The following is a 17,240-nucleotide window of genomic DNA, read 5'->3' on the forward strand; positions in this document are numbered from 1 at the left end:
ACACAGCAAACATATATATGCACATGCAAAGTCTGTGGCTTCCTTATGGCTTCTTCCAATATGGCAGTGAAGGATTTTTCTAGACTTAACTGCAATTTATTTTATCTGAAATTTTTTATGAATTGTTGTGAGCATCAATTCCATCAACTTCCAGATTCTTCTTTAAAGTCGGTGATGATTCTTCATTACCAAACAACTGTTACACTTGTACCTTCTACAAATACCATTTCTTGATCCAATTCATTTACTTGGTCTTCCTTTTCTATTGCCAATTTATATACTCTATCTCCCTTTTCTTCTTGAGGTTTATGCTTATTTATCATAAAATTTGCTTAATCAAACACCACAACAATGGCTATGGTAGTCAAATAATTGCTTGACTACTTGACTTTGTTTACACAGCTACTTAAAATCGGGTAAAAAAACGACGGAGAGAGAGAATTGGAGATGAATTATAGTTAAGATAAAATAGAATTATAGTTAGGAATTTGATACCCACCCTATTTGGGTCTCATTATTCTCAAAACTCATTTTCAATAACACATTCTCCCATAAAATAATTTTATACTCAAACTGAAATCTTTTTCCTATTTTCTATCCATACATTCTCCAAAAAATCAATATTCTCGATAAAATTGGGCAAGATCAAATTAAGTCTAATGGAATTTACAATATGTACTCACTATTTTCTATACTCTAAACTCCCTAATTCATAATTTTATTTATTAAAAACACAGTTTCTATATATTATGCCCAACCATAGTTTCACTACAACTACCAACCATAACCACCACCCCTAAGCCTAGCATCATCGTCACCACTAATGCCATGCACCACTATTATATTCTACCAATTTTGACAAATAGGAGTGCAATTTTTATTTATTTATTTTTATTTGTATTGTTGTGACGTGAATGGGTTTGTAATTGATCTGTACTTTAGATAGGTTGTCGGTGTTTGTTTGGTCGAGGGTGGTAGATGTGATTGCTCTGAGTTCTATCTTGATTTGTGTCATGAATGGGACGTGTTGTAGGTGTTGAGTGAGGTTGACGGGCAAACATTGAATTAGACTATTAGTTTACAAAAGGCTAACACAATATTGTTATAATAAAAAATATTTCACTTTTATAAATAGTAAATTTATTAGTAAATGACAATTGTACTCTTGTAATTCTAAAAATTATGATTATTGTATCACTAAATTTTTCCTATGCATATGAGACTTTAGTTCTTATATAATACACAACTCTATTGACGTTTATTCTCTCTTATCTTTTATTCTTTTTTCTAGTACGTTATCAGTATGAAAACTTAATTTTTCAAAGTTTAGTTAAGACAATAATTCTTTAAAATATAATCATTCATCACGTGTACCAAAATTAATTTGGCAATATGTGAATTCTTTATATATATATATATATATATAAGTTTAGTTAAGATAATAATTCTTTAAAATATAATCATTCATCACGTGTACCAAAATTAATTTGACAATATGTGAATTTTTTATATATATATATATATATATATATATTTATTTATTAAATACTTCTTGTGTCTTGAACTTGATGAAGCACAAATTATCATTAATATTCCAAAAGAAAATTATTTGCTCCTGAAGAATATAGATTATTATTTTCTATATTCCCGAATAAATTTGACATATTGCTCTTGAAAAAGCAATAGTAAAATATAATGTGCTCTTGAAGTAACACATATTTCAAAGAATATTTTATTTTGAATTAGTGCTTATCTCTAAAGAAAAACATATAACTCATGTCACGCTGACAATGACTACTTAATTAATTATTATATGATTATACAATGTTTAATTATATTATTCAAAATTAATTGTATTTTCCTTATTGTATAGTTAATCAAATAGCAAATATCACAAAATTTGAGTCTGCTGCACTTGACACTTGACATATCTGACAAAAATTATCTGTCATGCCTCAATATAAATATTCATCTTATCTCAAAGCATCTTGGAGTACTTATCTTCTTTCGTCATAATCTTCATAATGGATTAAAAATTGAATCTCCCTAAGAAAGATCCACAGATTCTTTGAAAAAAATTGATTGAAAGATTTAATCATCAGAAGACTAGTCTTTTCCAAAACCCGCTAAGAGTGGATGGACATTCTGTTGCAAGATTTTAAAACCGTTAGTGAGTACAATTTTGAACAATTTAGAATATATTCAAAATTGACTTTGTATGGAAATAAATCACAGATGAAGATATGTTGACTAATATTTTTTCACTTTTTATATCTCGAATGTACTCCTGCAGCAATATCATGAGCGTGATTTCAAAAAGTACTTAGAACTCATATTTTTCATACTTCTTGTAGTTGAACAATAAAATGAACTATAGATGAAAAATCAAAGGTTAATCCAACCATATCTATACTATTACCTGAAGCAAAAGATACTGCATTGTCTGAAGTAAATATAATATAAGAACAAGGATATAGACATGGACGTGAACATGGATATAGAGATGGACGTAAACGTAGATTTGGACATGGACGAGGACGTGAATATGTATGTGGAATAAACTACGGATGAAATAATCAACAAAACTATCATTAACAAGTAAATAATTTCAAAAGGCACAAAACAATGAAAGTAACATATCCAAAAAAGAACACAAATAATGTTACTTTAAATGTAGAATGAAAGGGCATAGGGCACGTATCTGTTGTACTGCAAAAGATCTTGTAGATCTCTATCAAAAATCACTAAAGAGGATGGACAAATTGGAGACAAATTTTGCTGATTATGATAGTCCAATTGATGTGATTCATTTGGATGTTTTCGATTTCTTTGCTTATCCAAATGGCAATATTGACCATTTGATTGGGTCTGGTGATAGAAGATATAGATTAGCTTACTTTATATGCTTTTAGTATTTTTTTTCTTTGTTTTATAAATTCAATTTGAAATATGCTTTTACTTTTCGGAAAAAAAGAGAGACTATTTTATGCATTGTTAATTTGATAATATTGAATTATGTTTACAGAACATCCATGTCCAAAGATAGGGAAAAGTTGCACGAGATTATTGAGAAATCATGTGAATGCATATTGCACTTTTCTGGTGGTCCGAATTGGCAAATTGAATGCAGCTTTAGGACATAAGTTGTTGACCTACATGAAAGAACTTTTGCATGTAGAAAATGTGAGCTTATAGGCATACCTTGCATGCATGCAATGGTTGTTATTATGGAATGTAGAAATGATACAGAAGAATTCATTGATAACTTATACATGATTGAGACATATATGAGTTGCTACAATAGTATTATGCAACCAATTAATGGTATGAGATTTTGGCATATGCTTGATGTCATACCACCATCGTGGACTGTACTGCGAAAAGGCAAGAGACAGAAGAATATGAGAAAAGGAGCAGAAGAAGAGGTAATAGTGCATTCGTAGGAGAAAAATTATATTTGGAGAATGGGTGGTTGACAATGACATGCTCATTATACGGAATCTGCCAATATTAGAGCATCAAGGGCACGAAAACGACTACGCTCGAAGCAATGTACATTAATAGGAACACATATTTGAATTCAATATTTTTTGTTTTTTAATGAAATCTGTAATGAAATTGTAGTCATTTTGCCTTCTCCATTTTCCAGCTTTTGTATGTTAATAATTTTGGGGAAGTTATGAAAATTATGTGCAAATATAGAAATCAGAAGATGACTGAACCTAGGCCTAATAGTGCATGATAACAACTCCATTTTCCGTCATTATGAGATTGGATAAGTGATCTATTTTACTGATAATTTCTTGTATAAAATTTATAGATTCCTTTTGATGATTTTTGTATTCCATTGTTGCAAGAAGCAACCATATACCCAACAAGATTTCGAAACAGCTATGTACTTAAGTAGACAGATCATTGGCTTTTTATTGAAGTGCAGTTGAATTATGATTTCGTCCAGTGTATTGATTTTGGAATGTATATTAAAAACATATTAGTATCTTGATTTGGTATTATATTTCGATTGCTTTTTGTAATCCATTATGTTTTTTTGTGGAATAAGCTTAATATTCATAAGTGCTTGGCTGCCAGGATAATCCTAGCATTCTTAAGTGCTTGACTGTCAGGATATATTTGCTGATCTATTTCAATGATTTATATTGATTTCAAGGACAAATTATTTTTCTAGCGTACTTAAAAAAGCCCATCTGTCTAAGAGACTTTGATGCTGTTGCACTATAGAAACTCAACTCTATCTTATGGTTCCAGCAAATTTAAGGCAACTGAGAATACAAAACCTCTCATGAAAAACATATACAAAAAAAATACAAATTGCCTATAAGAAAATTGACATAATTTAATCATAACTCAAAGGCTCGAAGCCATTAATGGATCAAAAGTATCAAGTTACAGTTAGCTAACTTTCTGCAGCAACAAAATAAGAAGTGTTCTCATCCTAATCAATTAAGTGATAATAAAATAATACAGAAGGATATAATCTGCACCATCAAATAGACTGAGTTCTAGCATAGTCATAGAGAAGGATAATGTCTTGGCAGTCATAACAAGTCCTTAACAAGAATAGACAAATTCACTCAATTTTGAATAAAGCAATAACTAGAAAACCTACTTTAATATCAAATAACAGAGAAGTTTTATAAGGGGATGGCAATAGACATTCAAATTACAAACACAAATTTCAAATTATTGGGATTCACCTAAGAATTACAAAAAAATTTCGTTTATTAAAAATGAATAATAGTAAAAGTTCTTCTTCATTCCCCAAAAAAAAAGAAAAAAATAAAAAAGACCGAGTACATCTTACCTAATTCGGCATACCGCTATTTACCAAGGAGAATTGCATTTTCGGAATATAGAGACTTTGTGTGAGATTTGGGACAAATGGATTGAAGATGTTAGGGTTTGAGAGATCTTGGAGAAGATGGTTCTTGAGATGAAACTAGGATTCTTGAGTTTAGAGATATGGGAGCAACTCTGATTTGGTAGAAGACTCACAACTTGGTGATTGGGTTTTAATTTTGCAGAAGTCATGTATTAAATTGGCAATGCCATGTTTGTGTTTCGCTGACGAGGACGCTGATTTGGCCAAACATTTAACACTTGGAGCGATTTAATCGGCCAGCTAAACTTTTCTTCTGTCACGTCGACACTTCAATTAACATATTTCAGCTGGTGAGTAATGGACAGTAACGGAGTAAAGTTCAATGGCCAGTGGGACAAGTTTGAAAGTTCGATAAGTAAGTCATGACATGGTCTAAAGTTCAGTAGTTAATAAAACATTTAACCCGACTTTTTTGTTATTTCTTTTTTGTTATATTTGAATTATGAAAGTATTCTTCTTTATTTAGTCCCTATTTGAAATCCATTATTACAAAACTCTTTATTCTAAATATTTATTTTTAACCATACATTCATACAATAAAATATTATATATGTAAATCCAAAACTTTTTCATACTTTTTAACTACACATTCTTCAAAAATTCACTATTTAAAACATTAATTTTCTCAAATAAATTCCATCAAACATGAGCTAAACTTGTCATTCAATTATAATTCAATCAAAATGGACTCAACTCATCAAAGTTGATTACCATTTGATCAATATGGACCATCATTTTTCTCTAATTTCGTTAAATCCATGTAAAAAAAAATACAAAAATAGGAAGTCAACACGTAGAAAGCTAGGGCCACAGTGAAGACAGGTCCGAAAGAGGTGAAAATGAGAATAGGACAAAGTGATAAAAGAGTTTTCAACCAATTACATTAGGAGTGTAGAATGAATATTAAAGTAAGGGTAACATAATTTTTTTTCACAAACTTGTTTCCAAAATGTGCTTTCAGGTTGAGTTTTAAACCTAAAAATTAGCCGTTACACATTTTTTAAGGATTTTCTTTTGCTTAAGAAAAATAAATACATGAGGTGCTTGGAATCTTGATTATTGGTCAATTTTATTTTATTTTATTTTTTACTTTTGACCAACAAAACATGGTAAAAAATTTGCCCCTTTGTTTACGTAACCTTTTTATGTTTATGCTTATATGTGGACCAAGTCAACATGAAGCCCTTTTTGTGCAGTTAAAAATCAAAATTTTTGTAAATTTTAATAAAAAATGTTAAAATTTGTAGTTAAGAATCAAAAGTTGTAGAATTTGTAGGTCACATGAAATATTTTTATTAAAATTAATTGTTAATTTTAACTTAAATTTTTATCAACTTTTTAAAAGACATCAAACAGAGATCAAATAAGCCGCATATATAAATTTGCATATTGTGCCAAGATGAGATTTCATCTATAACATTTAGACCCAAGTAAAACAACACGAAATACATACATATATTGTAGAATGGGCCCCCCGGGGCATAGTCTAGTGGTGTAAAGGACAGGAGTGAAGTTATTTCACGCCTTACTGGCAGTCACAGTGTGGGGGTTCGATTCTTGAAACATGAAATTAGACTCCTTGTAGGCGCAATGTACAGACAGCTCTTGTTCCATAGCCTGTTGGGACACATCCCACGATTTACCTCCCTCACAAAGCTCTAAGGTGGGGCGGTGGAGATTCTCAAGGTTGGGATTCAACCTTTATATATTTTAGAATGGAATATATGATTTTATGTTCCATCAAGTCAGTATTTCTTTACAAGGCAAAGGCTATCTGCAACAAATAGAAAAGTTGCCCTCCAAATTTCTGTCCACCAAATGGATGTCCATGTTACAACTTCTTCACAATTTTTCCTTACCTTTAAAGGAAAACATGATCTATATACTCTATCAAGAATCTACAATAAACTTTTCCGAAAATATTTGACATTATGGACATGTTTGATAGTACTATCTAGTTCAAGGTATCAAACTCTCGGTATATGTAAATAATTTATATAGATAAACCCTTTTAATTGCCTCATGCAACAATAGACAAGACAATATAAACATGCGTAAATACTACTTTCTTCTAATACTATTTAACTTGGAATAAACTGTGATAAGTGCGTTTTTATACACTTATTTAATTTACAAACATGACTAAATTACAAGAAAAGTGTTTGAATTGTGGCTTGATTTCGTTTGATTTGTATGTCGTAGGCTATATTGATGGACATGTTGGAATTCACGAGAAAAGATTCGAAAAAGGGTCAAAACGAAGCAAAGTGAAAGTTCATGGACCAAAGTACAAATACCCAAAAGTTGAACTAAAAGGCAAATCGAGAATGCAAATGAGTTAAGTATCAACTCAGGGATAATGAGGGATGATCAGGGGAAGAAAGACAAGAAAAGGCCCAGAAAGAAAAAAAAAGTCTAGGGACTAAAATGTAATTATCCAAAAGATGAACCGAGGGAGTAATCGAGGATTTGATTGAGTTAAGTACCAATTGGAGACTAAAATTGGTAGATGGAATGAGAAGAATGAAGAAACGAGGTCAAAATGAAAGAAAATAAAATTTGAAGACCAAAATGGACATTTTTGGAAGAACTACTACCATGTGACTGCAGAGTAGTACTTCCATGCGGTCGCATGAAAGGTGACCGAAACTTTTTTAAACCAAAAATTTCTTCTATGCGATCGCATAGACAAAATTCAAGGATCCATGCTGTAGTTTACTATTTCGTTGACACTCTTTTGGAACTCGATTGAGACACGATATAAAAAACTAGACTCGTCAGATTTTGGGAGAGAACGCATTGGGAGGCAAGAAACACATCTTGGAGAAGATTTTGAGTGAGAGTAACGAAGGATTTCATGAAGATTATCGAGATTGCATGCGAATTCATAACCCGGTGATATTTTATCTTCACGAAAATATGTATTCTGTTATTTTCTCCATGTTAGGCTAAATATTTTTTTATACTAGGAGAACAATGAACCATGTGATGTGATCTTTGGATTTCTAGTTTTGCACTTCGACATTAAAAAACATATTTGATTTTTTTGAATGATTTATATACATTAATTGACTTCCATAATTAAGTCTACGTAATTTTGTGATGTGTAGTGATTTATTTCTTGCATTCGAGAGAAGGAACATAAATTTGACAAGGTATAAATCATCGTAGAGTCCATTCGGTCCAATAGGAGGTAGAGATAGATATACCTCTATACTTTGCCTGGATCTTTAAGTACTCATAAAATCACATGTTTTCTTATATATATGCATCCGTCATAGAGATATAGGCTGGTGGTATATGAGAATAGGTTTAATATTGCTTGAGAGAGAGTGTTGAATAGATTTAGAAGCATTGATTTTTCAATAATTCAATCGTGTTGTACTATTGTGAAACTAGGGTTTAAGGTGATCATTGCATGAAAATTAATGAAAATTCACGATTCTAGTGTGTTTAATTTTCATTTGAATAAAATCAAATTGCTTTCCAACCATTTAATTGGCATTTTAGTTCGTTAAAACATCGTTTGCATATTTTGTTCATTCCAATAATCACAATTGCATATTTAGAGTTTTCTCTAAATTAAGGTTTTCTTAGGGAGAAAAATTTATTTTCGATAAATTGGTTTCGGTTAAGGCTATGTTAGATAAAATTGAACTGCTCAATCTCTGTGGGACGATATTCAAAGCTCTAAATTCCACTTTATTACTTGTTACGAACCATACACTTACGGTGTTTTAAATCAAAAAAATAAATTCGTGAACATAATGCGTCATTGTTAACTGTGAGTATGAAGAAAATAAACGAGCTGTTTAGTGTTATCCAATCAAAACTTTAGGGCTTCCTTAGACTCTAGGAGATCGACCAATCTATGTTACTGACAAGCATTCCTTGTTTAGATCGATATGATTTGAGCAATAATCATTTAGTTTACATACACCCTGCAACCAATCGATGAACAAAATAAGATAATCAAACAACGATTTGAAAATCATTGTAAACAAATGTCTAGTTCGCATAGACTATTTAAGGAAGCTGGAAACAGAGGGATGATGTTAGGATGTTGAATAAGTAATGAAAAACATACTCTTGTAATGAGACATATTTGGTACATGTTACTAGATAGACTCGACCTTACAGAACAAGACAGGTGAAATGAAAAATTTTGACATCCAAAAAGGATTGGACCCATTTTGTACCGAGAACGAAGAAAATCAAATAAATAAATAAAACACACTTTGTTTGGAGAGTGAACATATTGGTTATGATGTTGTCTTAGTGAATTATTGTTGGATATTGGTTAAATAAATCGAGAATTGAAAATCGATTAAAGTTCGTATCGATTTTGGCCAAATACTCAAAAGCTCGACTCAATCCGTTTAGGCAAAATTGTTTGCCACTTCGCCGCTTCGGGGCGCACAAATGGGGATCGACCTGCATGTATTGAAGGGTATATTTGGCATTTCGAAAACCAATATCGAATGAATGAGAAATTACGAAAAATGACGAAAATCAGTGAATAGACACCTTTTCATAAAGGTGCATTGTTTGGAAAGGGTGCATGGTTTGGCCTCAACCATTTCGTCCACACCCTTTCATGGTCTATAAATAGGACCCTTTGTGTGTCCTATTCCACACAATTTGATATGCAAAACATATCTCATCCTCTCTTCTATCCAAAATCAAAATCATTTCGTTTATTTTGATTTTCCTTCATTTCATTCTTGGAGTACATAAGCCTAAATTTGATTCGTTGTACTTGTGTTTTGGAGTGCTACAAACACAAGTGTAGCCGTTGTATCTTGAGAGTCGATTGCCGAAATCCGTAGGCACCGTTGCGGGGCAAATTCGACTTAAGGACAAAGAGTCCAAGTCTTGCCTCGGCTTTGTCACCATCATTATACTTATTTCGACGTCACTATTCACAAAATTCATCCAACAATTATCAATTTCAGATTTTTTATGTATAATGGGATCGAATTTCGGTTATTCTATATTTTTTTTAAACGATCAATTCGATTCTTGTCATTCTTTTTTATTTAAAAATATATTTAAATAATTTTTTTTTTTTTTTTTACGTATAAATGACATATATGAGAAATCGCAAAAGAAATTGTTAAGAATCAAGATCCCAGCTAATTATTCATCGATTCTTTATAAAAGATTTTCTATAATTTCCAATATCAGGATATTGGTTAGAAAAGTTGCTATTGTTAGGCATAGAATTATGCTCTTCCTCTTGTATGAAATAAATATTGTACACATCAATTCTTATATAATAAATAGTATTCTTCTCCAATTCTCTTTTCCTTCTTTACATTTTTCACATTTCCTACCATAGAAAATTTAAATGGCATTAGAGCTTTGAAATCTCAATAGCCCACTCAACTGTAAACCTCCAATATTTTCAGTTTCCAAGGCAAAGAATGAAAAAACTTCAGAGGCTACTAAGATTTCTACACTTGTACGACGATCCACGCAATCCCTTTTATCTACTCCATTTTGATCAATCAAGTATTGTTCTCGTGACTCAAGTTTCTATGCTCATGGCTCTCATCGCTAAGAACAAGGATAGTTTTGTGGGCGGATCCATCATGAAACCATTAGAAACATCCACCAAGGAAAACAAGCAATGGACTCACTCAATCTCCTCGTCAAAGGATGGATCCTCGACACAAAATCCGCCAAAAATTACTCAAAGAGTGATGTACAATGACAGTGCCTTCAAGATCTAGCGGGAATTGAAAGAATGTTTCCATCATGCGAATAGTGTGTACACTTTTCATGTTGAGCAAGATATTCATGAACACATTCAAGGAGATATGAACATTGTGTAAGTGTTATGTCATAGGTCCAATCAACCCTGGATATAAATACATTTGATATATAATTAATGCAATTTAATGGCAGATCTATTATTTAATTAATAGACAATTAAATTAAATAATAGAGTTCGTAGATTCAAATCTTCATAATTTGTTAATCATAAGGGGTTGTGATTGTGAAATACAAATTACATATAATTGAATCTTAAATCGTCCGTGATCGTAAGTAATAACGAGATACGGATATCGTTATTATGAATAAACCATCACGTATTGCATTTCTTACTTGTGAAGTAAGTAGCTGATTTCACAAGCTCAAGTGTGGTGACACTTAAATGAAAACGTGGATGTTTTGTTATAGAACAAAACATTGGAGACCCGCCGAAAGATTCCAGATGGATAACTATCTAAGTGTCAGTGGTTAATCTCTAACGTTCGGTAGTGGAATTGGTCCTTTTGACTTGAGGTCATCATAGTACCTTATATGAGGACGGTCATGCTTTGACGGTGTTGGATGTTGCTCTGCCAAGTGCCGCTAATACGGCATTGTTCGGGTATATCAAGAATCATATGAAAGTTGTGAATGACCAATAGAGAATTCGTCACTTTATGATAGTAAAAGATTATGATCTGTGTTTCATTCAATTAAGTCGATAACGAATTCCTTGACCAATGTGTACTCATAAGTCGAAAAGGAGTTTTCGACTTATATTGATTTGATAGTAGAGCGAAAGATATGATCAATATTCGGGATTGACACAATTCCATATCTCGTAATTGATCGAATCATATTGACGAAGAGATTATAGTTTCACAGTAAACGAATGAGTTTGATTTTGTCATACCACCGACATTTTTTGTCACATGTATTGCCCTGACACTTTACTAGATGTCAATCTGGGACGGCGAGTATGAATTGATGATAAATTAAAAGGGTGTTTTAATTTATCAATTTTGATTATATCAAAATAATATTTCACGTCGTTAGGTATCGTGATCGAAAACCTGATGGATTGCACATAAAAGAGAATTGGAAGATTACAATTTGTCAATTAATTAATTTAACAATCGTTGGATAAATTAATTAATTGGGTTGGTTATTTATAGGCTTGAATTAATTAATTGGATTAATTAATTCACGGATCGGATTTAATTAAATGGATTAATTAAATATAAGACCAGACCAGGCCAGGCCCATTTGGGCTTATATAAATACATGATTAGGGTTTTCAATCAATATAATTTTTCTCATAATTTCTTGCTAGCACAAGAGGAGAAAACTTTGGTAGCTGCAATCTGTTCTCTGTGTAGATCACCGTTGGAGGTTGGACAATTGGACAACTGTGGGTGACGAGTCAAGATTGCTGGAACGAAAAGAATAGCAAAAAAGTTTGCAGATATAGAAAAGGTACAATCTTTTCACAATTTCTATCTAAATACAAAGAGATTCCTGGTGGAAATCTAAATCTGTTTTAATTTTTCGTTGCGCATGTTAAGTAGATTCCCAACACATTGGTGGCTACTACACAAAACTAAGAAGGTTGTGGAATGCCCGCAATGCTATATCTCATCTTCCACCTTGTAGTGGTGTTATGCACTGGCGGACCCGCAATGCTATATGTCATCTTCCTCCTTGTAATGGTGTCATGCACTGTGGACCCACAGTGGGTCCTGGTGGGTAGTGACCCACCAATTTTCTTCCCCCCCACCCCCTGTTTTAGAAATCAGATATGAGGTAGAAGAACCCGAGCCCAAAAAATCTGAAAGCTTTGAATGAAGTTTTAATTTTCTTAAAGAACGTGAAAGATTCATTCATGAAAAGTTATATGCCTCTTTCTTCAGGAAATTATTTCTTTTTGATGATTTCTTTTGTTTTTCTTATCAAGTGAAATTGGGGATCACTTAAGTGCTCCAATTTCTATCTTGTTTTGTCGATTTTATGATAATGGATTCTTTTTGTAATTTTTGTCTTTGTTTGGATTGGAGTGCGATTGATGATGTAACATTAAGAATTTTTGTGATTTTTGTACTTTTCATTTGAATTGATTGGAATGGAAAAATAATTTAAATGTAAATATACATTTTCTTTTGATGATCACGAGATAAAAGTGATGAAAACGATGTTGGAGATAAAAATGATGACAAACTTGGTGATATTTGAGATGAACATAAATCTGTATTTTTTTCAAGTTTGATTGTGCTCCACCAACTCGAAACGTCTGCGTCTACTACTGGTGACATGACAAAGAATTGTAGGAAAACTAACAAACATAACGTACTATTCAATTCCTTGTAAGAGTAAACCTCTTTTATGTTGGAGCTCGAGGGCAGATCTCACTCATTGATCCCCCTTACTGCCTGTGAACAAGGTATTTTTCCTTATTATTCAAATAAAGAACAACGAAACCTCTCTTCACATGTGATTGCAAAAACACTTGATAGCCGCCTTTATTGTCAAAAATAGACCACCAAATTCCAGCAGAAACTATTCACCAACAAATTCATTCCTCGAATGTGATCGTTGAAACCTTGTTGGACATACCATTGAAAACTGTCATCAACATCTTCAATTATGATCATTGTGGCTACAAAGGTTATATCATCGACGTCTACCACAAACTCAAGCAAGCAAATGTTTAAGGAGATAAAAGAGGTCCCTCAAACTCTTTTTCCAGAGCTCATCAATGTGGATTTCAAATCTGACAAAACTTAAATGACCCTTTCCTCCTACAATCTCACTGCTGATTAATATTGTTAGTTTTGCCAATCAAGTGTTAACAGTGAGCAATCTTTCAAGTATTCATCTTAGCTCTTCCATTGTGGTAAAGGTATTCGAAGAATCTTTGACATATGAGCCACTAATCACATGGTTTGTTCTTCTCAAATTTTCACCACTAGCATACCTGTGACCAATAGTCATGTCCATTTACCCAAATCATGCCCTTGTTCAAGTAACACATATAGGGACAATCCACTTTTTCAATAAATTGGTTCTTTATATTGTGCTTTGTGTTCTTTCCTTTAAACTCAATTTAATATCTGTAGCCAAATTGATTCTAACCTCTTAATGTTATGTAACCTTTACTAGTAGCCTTTAATTTGTACAAGACCAACGTTCAAGAAAGACGATTGGTATGGAAATTGAGAAAAATGGACTCTACCACTTGGATACTTCGAAATATGTTAGGTGTCGTGTCTTCGTTGTGACTGCCACTTACACCAAACCTCATCTTTGGCACTATTCTCAATTTTTTATATTAAGCAAGTGTACGAATCGTAACAAATAATAAAGTGAACTTATGAGTCCAGATATCATTCCACGAGAACTACTATCTAAAAATTGATTCAATTATTCCTAACTTCATTTTGGTCGAAAACAAATAAAGTAGTTTTTTTTTTCTTTTTATAATTTTCTATTTTAAATATACTAAAACAAGTAAAAGTGATTTTTTTATATGATGGTTTAAGTGTTAGGATTCATGAGTTCACCATATTTATCCCTTTAATCTCAATCACCAAGTTTTATACAATTGATCATGTTTACCCAATCGAATTCTTCAAATGTATTCAATTTACATTTCTCAATTTCTGATTGAGTCTATTTAACTAATTCAATTTCATGTCTCTATATTAATAAATCTTAGTTAAATGCATTTAAATCTACGTTTATATTAATTACCAACTTTTATTGTGTGGTCTAAACAGATAATCTGCATATCTATGCAATTATTGTTCACGAATTCAATGAAATAATAGCCAATTAATCCAAGCATTAAGATTGAAAGTAAAAAAACAATTCACAAAATCAATTTGAAATTTAAAACCTTTTAATTAAAACAAAGTTCAAAATTAGGTTACAATCATTCATCTTAACTAAATTTTTAATTATACATCATAGGAGAACAAAAATATAAGAAGAAATTAAAGTATATCACCGGGTCTAAAGGAAAAAAGGGTGAAAAAGATGAAGATCTTGCACCAAGAATTCGTTGCCTCTTATGAAATCCTTGAAATCATAGCTCCTTGATTGATTTCTTGATTTTTCCCTTCTATTGACTTGAATAATGTATGTACAATGAACCTTCATGCCTTGGCTTACATATATGTGTCTAATGAAATCTTTCAAGCCCCCTTTAAGGTATATATTTATAGAACAAAATTTAGGTAAAATCCTTGTTCAATTTGATTTCTACAAAAGAGTTCAAATTAATTTCTATCAAAGAGTTTAAAAAATAAAAGGAAACAATTTTTTTTTCTTTTCATTTAACTCCTTTTCTCATATGACTTTAGTCCATCTTCTATTATTTTGCTAGTAAGTCCTCTTCATTTCAAAGTCATAATAGTTTACCCGAGACAAGTTTTGAAGTTTGTAATTTAGTCCTCTAACTTTTCAATTGTTGAATTTAACTTCCAAAACTTATGAATTTTTACTGAATGCTCTATTATTAATTTTTAATTGATCTCTTACAATCTAGTTAATTTTCAATTGCTTAAAATTAACTCCAAATAAGCTCTTTTCACACAAATTGTATCCAAGTTGGGGTTTTTCCTATAATTAACATAAGTTATACAAATTAAGTAGACAAATTGCTCAATTTATATATAATTAAATAAGAATAGAAGCACAAGTAAGAACATAAAATACATTTATCAAATACCCTCAAACTTAAACTCTTTTTCGTCCTGAACAAGACAATTACTAAACACACTAACAAACAAACAATGATATAAATGCATTAAATAAATTTGCCGAACTCGCATCAACTTTTGAAATCGTTTGATACTTCACAAAAAGTTCATAAGTAAATTAATTCTTTACTTACAACATGCTTGATCAATGTGTGTGTGCACATAGTTGATCAAATTACCATAAATTTTAAAATTGATCATATTCTAACACTTAATAGTCAAATATTTTCTATTTCTCTTGGGATGCACACCCCAAACTTGTTTTTCAATCACATTCTCGAGGTGCTTATTCTAAATTTGATCGAACAACACTCTTTTCCTTTCTCGTTCAAATTTAGTTGGATTTCACTAACTAAATTCACTATTTCAATACGCGGTGATTCTCCTTACGTTTGAGTGTTTTCAAAAATTCGAGTGGCTGAAGATGAAGCAACTATTTTCGAAGTAACAGAAAGAAAAGCAATGACTGGAGTGGGAGAGTCAGAGTCGAAAAGAGGATTCCTCACTTCTTTCTCTCATTCAAAATCGTAAATAAGACTTTCATCTCATACGGCTCCTAAGTGATAAAAAAAAGAAGAACTCATATTCTTTCTTTTTTTATTACCTTCCTCGCGTATGTATAAGACCGAATCCATTCGATTTCTAGAAAAGGTTACTAATCTTTAACTTTTCGAGGAATCCTTCATCAGTAATTGTGAATGACTGTTTTTTTCAATCTTTCTGACCTTGGTTCAACCATCAAACTTCAACTAGGATAATAACTCTCACCAAAAATCTAAATTTCAAATTAAGTATCCAAGACTTAGCCAGACAGAAACAATGCTTATAGTTGTTTTGCCACTGCCTCAACACACTTAGGTGTTTTTTTCATTGTGTCCCTTCTTTTGTTTTTGGAATCTTTTCATTGATTTTCAAAGGTAGTTTTCACTTTACATTGCAGAAAGCCTTATTTCCCGATAGATCGTCTCTGAAACATTGGTGATGAATTGGGTCAGATTACTTAAGACTAGCTGTACACAACAATGTAGGTAACTTTTTCCTACGTGCCACGGCTAGTACAATGTAGGTAACCTTTTCCATCTTATTTGAATACTACTAATTCATATGGCTCCTTCTTGATTAATTCATTTGTTTCTACATGTACTTCTCTTGGGTTTACTAATGAAGAAATCATCCATAAGCATGTTAATCGACTCATTAGAAATTATTTAATTTTCAATCCTTTTATATTTTTGTATGATAATGTCTCCCATAAGTATTTCACCTTAACCATCTTGTTTTTCATATGGACCATCAAAAATAGTTTTCCTCATTCCCTTTAGAGTTGCAAATAACAAGCAATTTTTAGTATAATGCAATGCAACACAATATTATCATGTCGGTCTAATATCTTCATAACCAATAGATTTGATATTTAATACCTTAGGGAAACCATCTAAGTCAAATACCATAAGTTGACTGTATCACGACTTTTTAAGTTATTGTCTGAATAGAAATTCTCCAAAGAGCATGTCACCATCATTGAAGTTAGATCAATTATTGTAAATTTTTTACCTCTTCATTCCTTTCGTTTCCTGTCAATGGAGTAAAGAAACAAATAGATCAATTGAAAAAGAAAAAATCAAACAAAATCAAGAAATAATTAAAAACAATATTACATAAAAATAGTCCCTGGCAAACCATCGTCTGGGATAATGCTTACCCAAATTTCACCAATAAAGCTTGACAAGAACAACTTCTTGCTATAGAAAAATATGGTTATGCCCATTATTAAGTTTTATAATCTTGAAGGTTTCGTAACAGGAACAAGAAGATGTCCATCAGAG

At 31.6% G+C, this 17,240-nt stretch overlaps 1 long non-coding RNA gene across 1 annotated transcript; it reads right to left on the reverse strand.

The window, feature by feature from the left end:
- Positions 1 to 1,930: 1,930 nt before the first annotated feature.
- LOC111410396 lies at positions 1,931 to 5,052 on the reverse strand. Its single transcript, XR_002705675.1, has 2 exons — positions 4,823 to 5,052; positions 1,931 to 2,145 (listed from the first exon to the last, which is right to left on the reverse strand). It is a non-coding gene; the product is annotated as an uncharacterized LOC111410396 (long non-coding RNA).
- Between the last annotated feature and the right edge of the window lie 12,188 nt (positions 5,053 to 17,240).

Source organism: Olea europaea, chromosome 15, assembly GCF_002742605.1.
Source record: "Olea europaea var. sylvestris chromosome 15, O_europaea_v1, whole genome shotgun sequence".
NCBI classification, from domain to species: Eukaryota; Viridiplantae; Streptophyta; class Magnoliopsida; order Lamiales; family Oleaceae; genus Olea; species Olea europaea.